Source organism: Phascolarctos cinereus, unplaced genomic scaffold (genome assembly GCF_003287225.1).
Source record: "Phascolarctos cinereus isolate Bilbo 61053 unplaced genomic scaffold, phaCin_HiC Scaffold_4;HRSCAF=312, whole genome shotgun sequence".
NCBI lineage: Eukaryota > Metazoa > Chordata > Mammalia > Diprotodontia > Phascolarctidae > Phascolarctos > Phascolarctos cinereus.
Genome location: NW_027555847.1, coordinates 661,542,755 through 661,550,462, shown reverse-complemented (window position 1 = coordinate 661,550,462; position 7,708 = coordinate 661,542,755). Strand labels below are relative to the sequence as shown.

The following is a 7,708-nucleotide window of genomic DNA, read 5'->3' as shown; positions in this document are numbered from 1 at the left end:
TATTGGGGTGTGTATGTGTGTGTGTGTGTGTGTGTGTGTGTGTGTGAGAGAGAGAGAGAGAGAGAGAGAGAGAGAGAGAGAGAGAGAGAGAGAGAGAGAGAGAGACTAGAGGTGTGTGGACCTCAGATTGTTTTGCCAGATTTGTAAAAGTCTGATATTGATCTCCCAACTTCATCTTAATGGCCCCAGGTCCTAGGTCTAGATATTTTAGTCTGAACCAAATATTTTGTCTCTAAAATCAGGAATCATCTCTCTTGAACAAAGAATTCTACATGCCTCTCTGTCCCTCCCCCATCTACAAATCTGAATAATAAACTAACAAACACCTTAAATTTATATTGGCCAATTTTTTTTTTATCACATATAAAGACTTAAGAAAGAAAAGAAATGGTGAGAGGGGAGAACAGAAGGTCAGAAACATCCAGCCCTCTGGGCTGCGTTCTTAAGCTTCCTGGCAGGGTTAAATAGAAGCAGGGGATAAGAGAGTGAAAGACTCAGGCAATAAATAGGAAGAAGTTCTCTGATTCAAGGACTGGAGAGGGGAAGGCAGGTATTGTAGGTTGGGGTTTTGTGAACTTTTCCTCTTCAAGATTGTACTTTTCTCTTTCTCTCATACAGGATCTCCATTTGTCTTCTAGGAGGGCGATTTGCCTCGATTTCCTTTCTAGTCCTCTATGGCCTGTCCTTAGAGCCCTGGTGACTTTCCCTCCCATTATTGTATTTTCTAGGTTCCTTTTTATCTTCTACTCCCAAGTCCCTTTGCTAAAGGAGGATGTGTGTTTGCAGGGGCAATCTTGAAAGTCTGTGTAATATCTATTCAGTGAGTCATGCCCCTCTTGCTCTTCAGGTTTCTTTGTCCTCTTGTGGATGTAGCTAAATGAGGCAGACACATGGTTTGTATAAATAGAGTTTGGCCTCTCTAGGACTTCTACAATGCAGGTAAAAGAATAACAAAAACTGAAGCTAGAAAATGTATGCAGGCATGGAATTCCAAGAGCTGAGGTTTCCCATCTCTTTACTCTTTTTTAAAAAATTAAATGCCAATTTACTTCTCCAAGAAAGTGTTGCAAACACATATGTTAAAAATAATTTTTGATTCCTTGAAAAATACAACAAAAGATAACCTTGTTCAGCAACTTCTCTGCTGCTTTCAAATAATGCATAAAACAGAGAGAAATATGCTTGCCAATGGTGTCTGCCATTTTCTTTTTTAAAAAAATTTATTTTATTCTGAACTTAAATAAAACAAGCATTTCCGTAACATAGTAAAATAGAAAAAAAGACTACAGTACATAAAACTGCAAATTGATTACGTGCAACTTGCTATTCCATGTAATAAAGTTATCATGTAACTTTCTTTTTTAACTCTTGAAAAGACTTTTGTGGACTACAAAAAGAGGAGGAATTGGAAGCCATCCAAGCCTGCCCTGCTGTAGAGCAAGAAACGGGAGAGGGGCATGCTTCAGAAGAAATCAGAGCCAAAGAGAGATCACTTTATGGAGCCATTTGTAGACTTGGCACAAACCGGAAGTGGCAAATTGGAGGATGCAGAGGCACCTGACTGCAAGATGCACGGTGGAGACTGTAGCAGGGCAAACTAGGAGATGCCCTGAGACTGAGACGCAATGGTGAGAGCAAGGAGACTTCTGGGTCACTGTTTCTTTCTCCCTTTTTCCCTCAGAGTGCATTAGGTCTGCTCCCTTCCTTTCCTTTCAGTGTCCCCTTGGGCTAGTTTGGTGGAAGACACTGGAGAAATGGAAAAATCAAGCCCAGCTGGGACATTTGTGCAACCTGCTAAGGGAAGTTCTATTTATTCTTCACCATACTATCTGCCTGTGGCAATAAATCCCATGGCTTTTAATAGTAAGATGTCAAATTCTATGCATTTGAAGGGCATGACAGATGGTGGGGAAGCCAGACCATGGCTTCATTGTGAAGAACTTGACAAGCTAGTTGAGAGGGAGATTTTTTTTATCTTTTTTGAGAATTTCTGAAAATATTCCAGAACACGGCCATTAGACTGCCGGGAAACCTGGAATAAGTTGTGGGTGGGGTAGAGTTGAATAGACGTCAATCTGTTATCTCTGGTACCATCTGGTGGTCAAACAATATATTTCCCTTCCTGTTAGACGACTCACGGACAGATCATATGGTAGCGTGCTTTCTCGCCGGAATAGCAGAGAGGAATAAGCCAACTCCTGCTGTCATGAAGTGCTTCTGTGAGCACTGCTTCTAGAATTATTGATAGCCATTCCTTACTATGCATGATAAAGGAGTTCTAGCAATTTCAAAGTCCTCTTTCATTTCCGGATTGGTGGGTTTTCACTCTTCCCCCGATTATGATGCTCTTTCTAGCTTCACTCAGTATTTCTCAAACCCCTGGAGAGTTTCTGGAACATCTTATTTTTACATCAGCCTTTTCCTCTTTTTTTTCTTTTTCTTTTTTTAAGGTAGAGGGTATCCCAGATTCCCATGCTGTGGTCATCAAAGAGGAGAGAGGAAATAATAACAGCCCCTAACATTTGTGTGGGGATGGCATACCATCCCCAGACATCACCTTGTTTGATCCCAATACTCACTCTCTGGGGGCGCAGGGGATGTAGATCATTATACAACTTCTATTCAGCTCAATGCTTCAACAATTTATTAACTTTGGTTAAATCCTTGTTGCAAGATCACATCACTAGTAAGTAGAGTAGCTGAAACCAGAATCCAGATCTTCTGACACCTAGTCCAGCACCTTCTCAGTTAGTCAGTCATCAGTCAACAAGTATTTATTAAGTGTTTACCATGTGCCAGGCACTGTGCTAAGCCCTGGGAGCACAAAGGCGAAAAGGTGATCCCAGAAGGAACTACTGAAGTGGGGAAGGGGGAATGAGAAAGACCTCCTGAGGAAGGTGTGATTGGAGCATTCTTGTAAGAAGCCAAGGAAGCCAGGAAGCAAAGGCGAGGATGTATGCCCCATTTTAGGCATAAGGGACAGTCAGCATAAATGCATAGAGCTAAGATGGAATGTTATCAATACACTAGATCCATCATATATCTTTTGTTCGCTTCTAACAGCCCAAAGAGGGCAGTTGGGTGGTGCAGTGGATAAAGTGCTGGGCCTGCAATCAGGAAGCCTCATCTTCATGTGTTCCAATCTGGCCTAATTATGTGACCCTGGACAAGTCACTTAACCCTGCTTGCCTCAGTTTCCTCATCTGTAAAATGGGCTAGGGAAAGAAATTACAAACCACTCCAGTCTCTTTGCCAAGAGAACCCCAAATGGGATCACAAAGAGTCAAACACTACTGAAACGTCTGTACAACAACAGCCCAAACAGAAGGGGCAGGAGGAAGGAAGCAGTGGCCCTGATGTTGACACAAGGGCCAATCTGATTACTGGGCCCCAGCCACTGAGGTGTGGCTCTTAGCCCAGGCTGCTTTTGGTTGGATGGGTGTCAGCTGCAGCCAGCTCTGCAGATCAGCATATTCTCTGCTATGGACCAGGAGTCCCTGTCCCTGCCTGTGCACTTGCTGTCCCCCCCACGCTCGGGACGCTCTGCTGCTCTGCCCCATCTCCTCCATCTCTTGCTTTCTTTGGTTTCATTCAAGGCTCAGCTCAAAACCTACCTTTTGCAGGTGGCCATTCCCATTTCTCTCTCCCCCCCCCACCTGGCCCTCCCTCTGTGATTATGGAGTTTTCTCTTTTGTATTCCCAGGGCTTCACACAATGCCTGGCACATAAGAAGCACCTGATAAATGCCGGTTGACTGATGACTATTGACTAGTGGCTTTATCTGTTTGAAGACCATTACTGAAGGTTTCTGGTGGCTGGCACCTTTCCGAGGTGAAACTGGTTTTCATTTTCTTTTCACTCCATTAACATTTCTTTATCTCCCCACTCCTGCAAGCAATGCTGGGGAGTGCCCCAAGTCCATATCCCATCCTGAGAATCATCGTGGAAGAAGAATTGTAGCTGGTTTAGTTGCTCATGACAGCAGCTCTGAACCTTCTTCCTCATTCATGGAATTCATCTGAGGCAGATAGATGGTTCAGTGGATAGAGCACTGCGCCTAAAGTCAAGAAGACCAGAGTTCAAATCTGGCCTCACACACTTACTAGTTGCGTGACCCTAGGTAAGCCACTCAGCTTCTTTCAATTCCCTTATTTATAAAATGGGGATAACAATAGCCCCTGCTTCTCAGGGCTGTTGTGAGTATCAAATGAGATAATATTTGTAAAGCAAGCACATAGTAGGTGCTATATCAATACTACCTACAGTATTACCTGGCACATAGTAGGTATTACATAAACACTACTTACCTGGCACATAGTAGGTGCCGTATAAGTAGTACCTGTATCATTAGTGAGGTCATTAGCCTTTCCTTGCTGGTATTTACCATTTCCCTCCTCTTGGAGGGTGAACTTCAGAAACTTCTGAGGACTGCTGCTAAATGACACTCCATCTCAGTTATTTTTTTCCTCCCCAGGAAGCAGCATCCCTATTATTATTTCTCCACTTTGCTTCTCAGCTTCCTGCATTATCGAGCTAATGGTCTCTTTGATGTTGTATCTGCCCATTTAATACAAAGCTAGGCAGAGAGGTTACCAAATAGGACAGGAATATATTCTAGAAAAACCAAAGGCATTTTTTTCTCTGACTATAATCAAACTTTGGAGCAGTGCATGAGATGAAAAGATTTAGGAGCTAGAGGGACCTTAGAGCTCATGACATCTGATCCCTTTGTTTTAGAGAGAAGGAAACTGAGGCTCAGAAAGGGGAAGGCATCAACCTAAGGTCACACTTAATACTAAATAGCAGGGCCAGGAAATTGACCCCAAGTCCCTCCAATACTGAAGCTAGCTTTTTTTCTATTATACTCTAAATGTTAACCCTGAAAAATCCTTCCAAATCCTTGTTCCAGTGGCTCAGCTTGTCCTATTTTTGATGGCTCCATGAACTTATAGAGTTGTACTTTCTTCAGTCACCAAAGGAGTGGCTGTCATCCAAAAGACAAGGTAAGAAGGTATCTAAAGGAGAAGGGCCATGTGACTTGAACTTGATATACTCTATTTGGAGATTTCTGTTTGTAAAAAGTTTGAGAAATGCCACTGTGGCTCCAAAGTTGTGACTGGGAATTTAGTGAGTATGTAAGCAGTGATGCTATTAATCAAAATGAGCTTTTGATGGAAAATGGCTATGAGAAATTTCAGAACCGTATTCATAGGCTCACGGGCTTTAGAGCTGGAAGGGACTTTAGAGGTCATCCAATTGAACCCCTTCATTTTAGAGCTGGGGAAACAGAGTCTCAGAGAGAAGTGAATTACTAAAAGTCATATGGTTTATAGTCAAATCAGGATTGAAACTCAGGTCTACTGACTCAAGCCAATGCCTTTCTCATCTTCTAGAACTTAGTATTGGAAGGGACCCTAGAAAATTATCTAGTTATGAGATCACAGGGTGATTGATTTAGATTTCTAAGGAAATTGAGTGATCTCCTACCCTACCCCCTTCATTTTACAGAAAGGGGAAGCTGAGGCCCATAGAAGAGAAGTGACTTGCCTAATGTGGTTAGAGGCATGAAGAGGTTCCCATCATTGTTAGTATAGGACTGACCTTTAAAGCCCATCCTCAGATCTTCATGTCGGGCTATTCTCAGGGTTTTTGAATTTCTCCTGATTGAATCAATAGCTGAACAGCCACATCAGTTATTGTGGAGGGCTTCATCACAGGAAACCTTCAGAGGGGTAACCACTTGTTCACAGCAAAAACAGCCTTCTTTGGTTGCCTCATTATTTGTTATTGGTGCCTTTTCTTTCCCCACTTTATAGTAGACTTTTCTTGGGTTCTCCTGTATTCATTTCTACCTTCTTCTGACCATGCGTCTGAAGGAGGTCCCTGTCTTTTTTTGCATCCTCTGGTCTTCATCTTTCTAGTTTCCTATCATTTAAATATGCTCTGAAGTTGCAGAGGTCTGGGTTAATGACTACTTCAATTATCCTGATGTTTTAGGAGAACTGATGACAGAGAAGCTGTTTCTCTCAGAAAGGCTGTTCTGAAATTGTGGTTTTCAACCCAAGGTTCTCTTTACAGCATTCAATCTCTGCACCCAAGGTGAGGTCAAATAGTCAAAACTGGGTTGGTTTTGGTGTCATAGAGTGTCAGAGTTGAAAGAGACCTCAGAAGACACTCACCCTGTTACCTAAATTCTAGAGGTTCTGCTTCACTCTGAGTCAGGTGGCCCCAGGGCTGCATATAGGCAGCAGCTCCAGGATAAAGATGGGGACTGCAATGCATGTTTAGACCACCAAGTAGTGCTCCAAATACACAGTCAAGCAGAAAAAAAAAATCCTACATTGTCCATGTCCAAAAATATACGCCATTCTGCGTTCTGAGCCTATCACATCCCACAAGTTAGGTAACAGGCTTCAATCATCATTCTTGGTTATTGCATTGATGAGGGTTTTCATGGCTTTCAAATTTGTTTGTCTGTTGTTATTTTACACATTGTTCTCCGGGTTCTACTTATTTCCTACTATATCTGTTCCTTCCAGTCTTATCAGGTTTCTCTGAAGTCATTCCCTTTGTTATTTCTTATAGGAAGGCTGAAGCACCCAGAGAGAGGGGCAGGGGACAGCATTTGTCTGATAAGTCAAACCACCATGACCTGTTAGACCTTGGTGGAGACAACCCAGGACCCTGAACCAAGAGATTTGGGAATAACAATGTCACCCCAGGGCCACCAGAACTGCTTGCAGACCATCCCCCCCAAACATCACCAAAGGGAGAAATCATGGTGGAGAAGGGCCATTTCTTCCTCACTACCAGTAACAGCTACTAACCAACTGCCACTAAAGGGCAGCTAAATTCAGGAGCTCTGGGAATAGCAGCAAACCCCCTCCTGCTTCCCCTCATCCCCTCGCCCACCTCCAACCACACACAGGTATTGCTTTAAGCCCAACCCTCATAGCTATTGTTGGGGAAGTCAACTCCTGTGGAGAAGGGCCGGTCATCCCCAACAAATACCAATCAATGGCCTCTCACAGGACAGTCAAGCTAGTCTAGCTAAAGTAGCAAGGCACACTGAGGGAGAGATGAGAGGCAGCATAAATCAGGGAGGTCTAACCACTACTATCTTGACCACCTTCTCCCCTCAAACCCAGATGAAGACAGCCCAGGACCCAGAAACCAGGAACCTTTGGAGGAGTAATGCTTCCAGCCCAGTGTCAAACGATTCAACATTAGAAATGGATACGATTTCATCAGTGGAAATACCTTTCAGGTAAAGGCTGCTGCACTCTAAACACCATGGGAACTTTCTATCTGACCTTCCATATGTGTTGTCTCCCCCACTGGAATGTGAACTCCTTGCCAGCAAGGACTGTATTATTTTTCTATTTTATCCTGGGAGCTTATTACAGCTCTTTGCACCCAGTAAGTGCTTAATAAATGCTTTATTCATTCACACACTCTTCTTGTACAATAGCATTGCATTATATTCATATGCCATAATTTATTCAGCCAGTCACTGTTTATGGGAACTCTCTTAGTTTTCAATTCTTTGCAACCACAAACACACACACAAAAAGCTGTTATGCATATTTTGGGTCCTTTTCCTCTTTCTTTGGGACATAGGCTTAGTGATAGTATTGCTCCATACTTAAGGCTGTCTTTTCTTGTGAATCAATCACCTTGGTTTTTAATTATGTGGATAAACACCCAT

The 7,708-nt window shown here is 42.9% G+C and overlaps 1 long non-coding RNA gene across 1 annotated transcript; it reads left to right on the top strand.

Annotated features, from left to right (window-relative positions):
* Positions 1 to 1,379: 1,379 nt before the first annotated feature.
* Positions 1,380 to 7,328, top strand: LOC110197461 (uncharacterized). The gene is made up of 3 exons (XR_013485754.1): positions 1,380 to 1,628; positions 3,704 to 6,099; positions 7,149 to 7,328. It is a non-coding gene; the product is annotated as an uncharacterized LOC110197461 (long non-coding RNA).
* Positions 7,329 to 7,708: the final 380 nt, after the last annotated feature.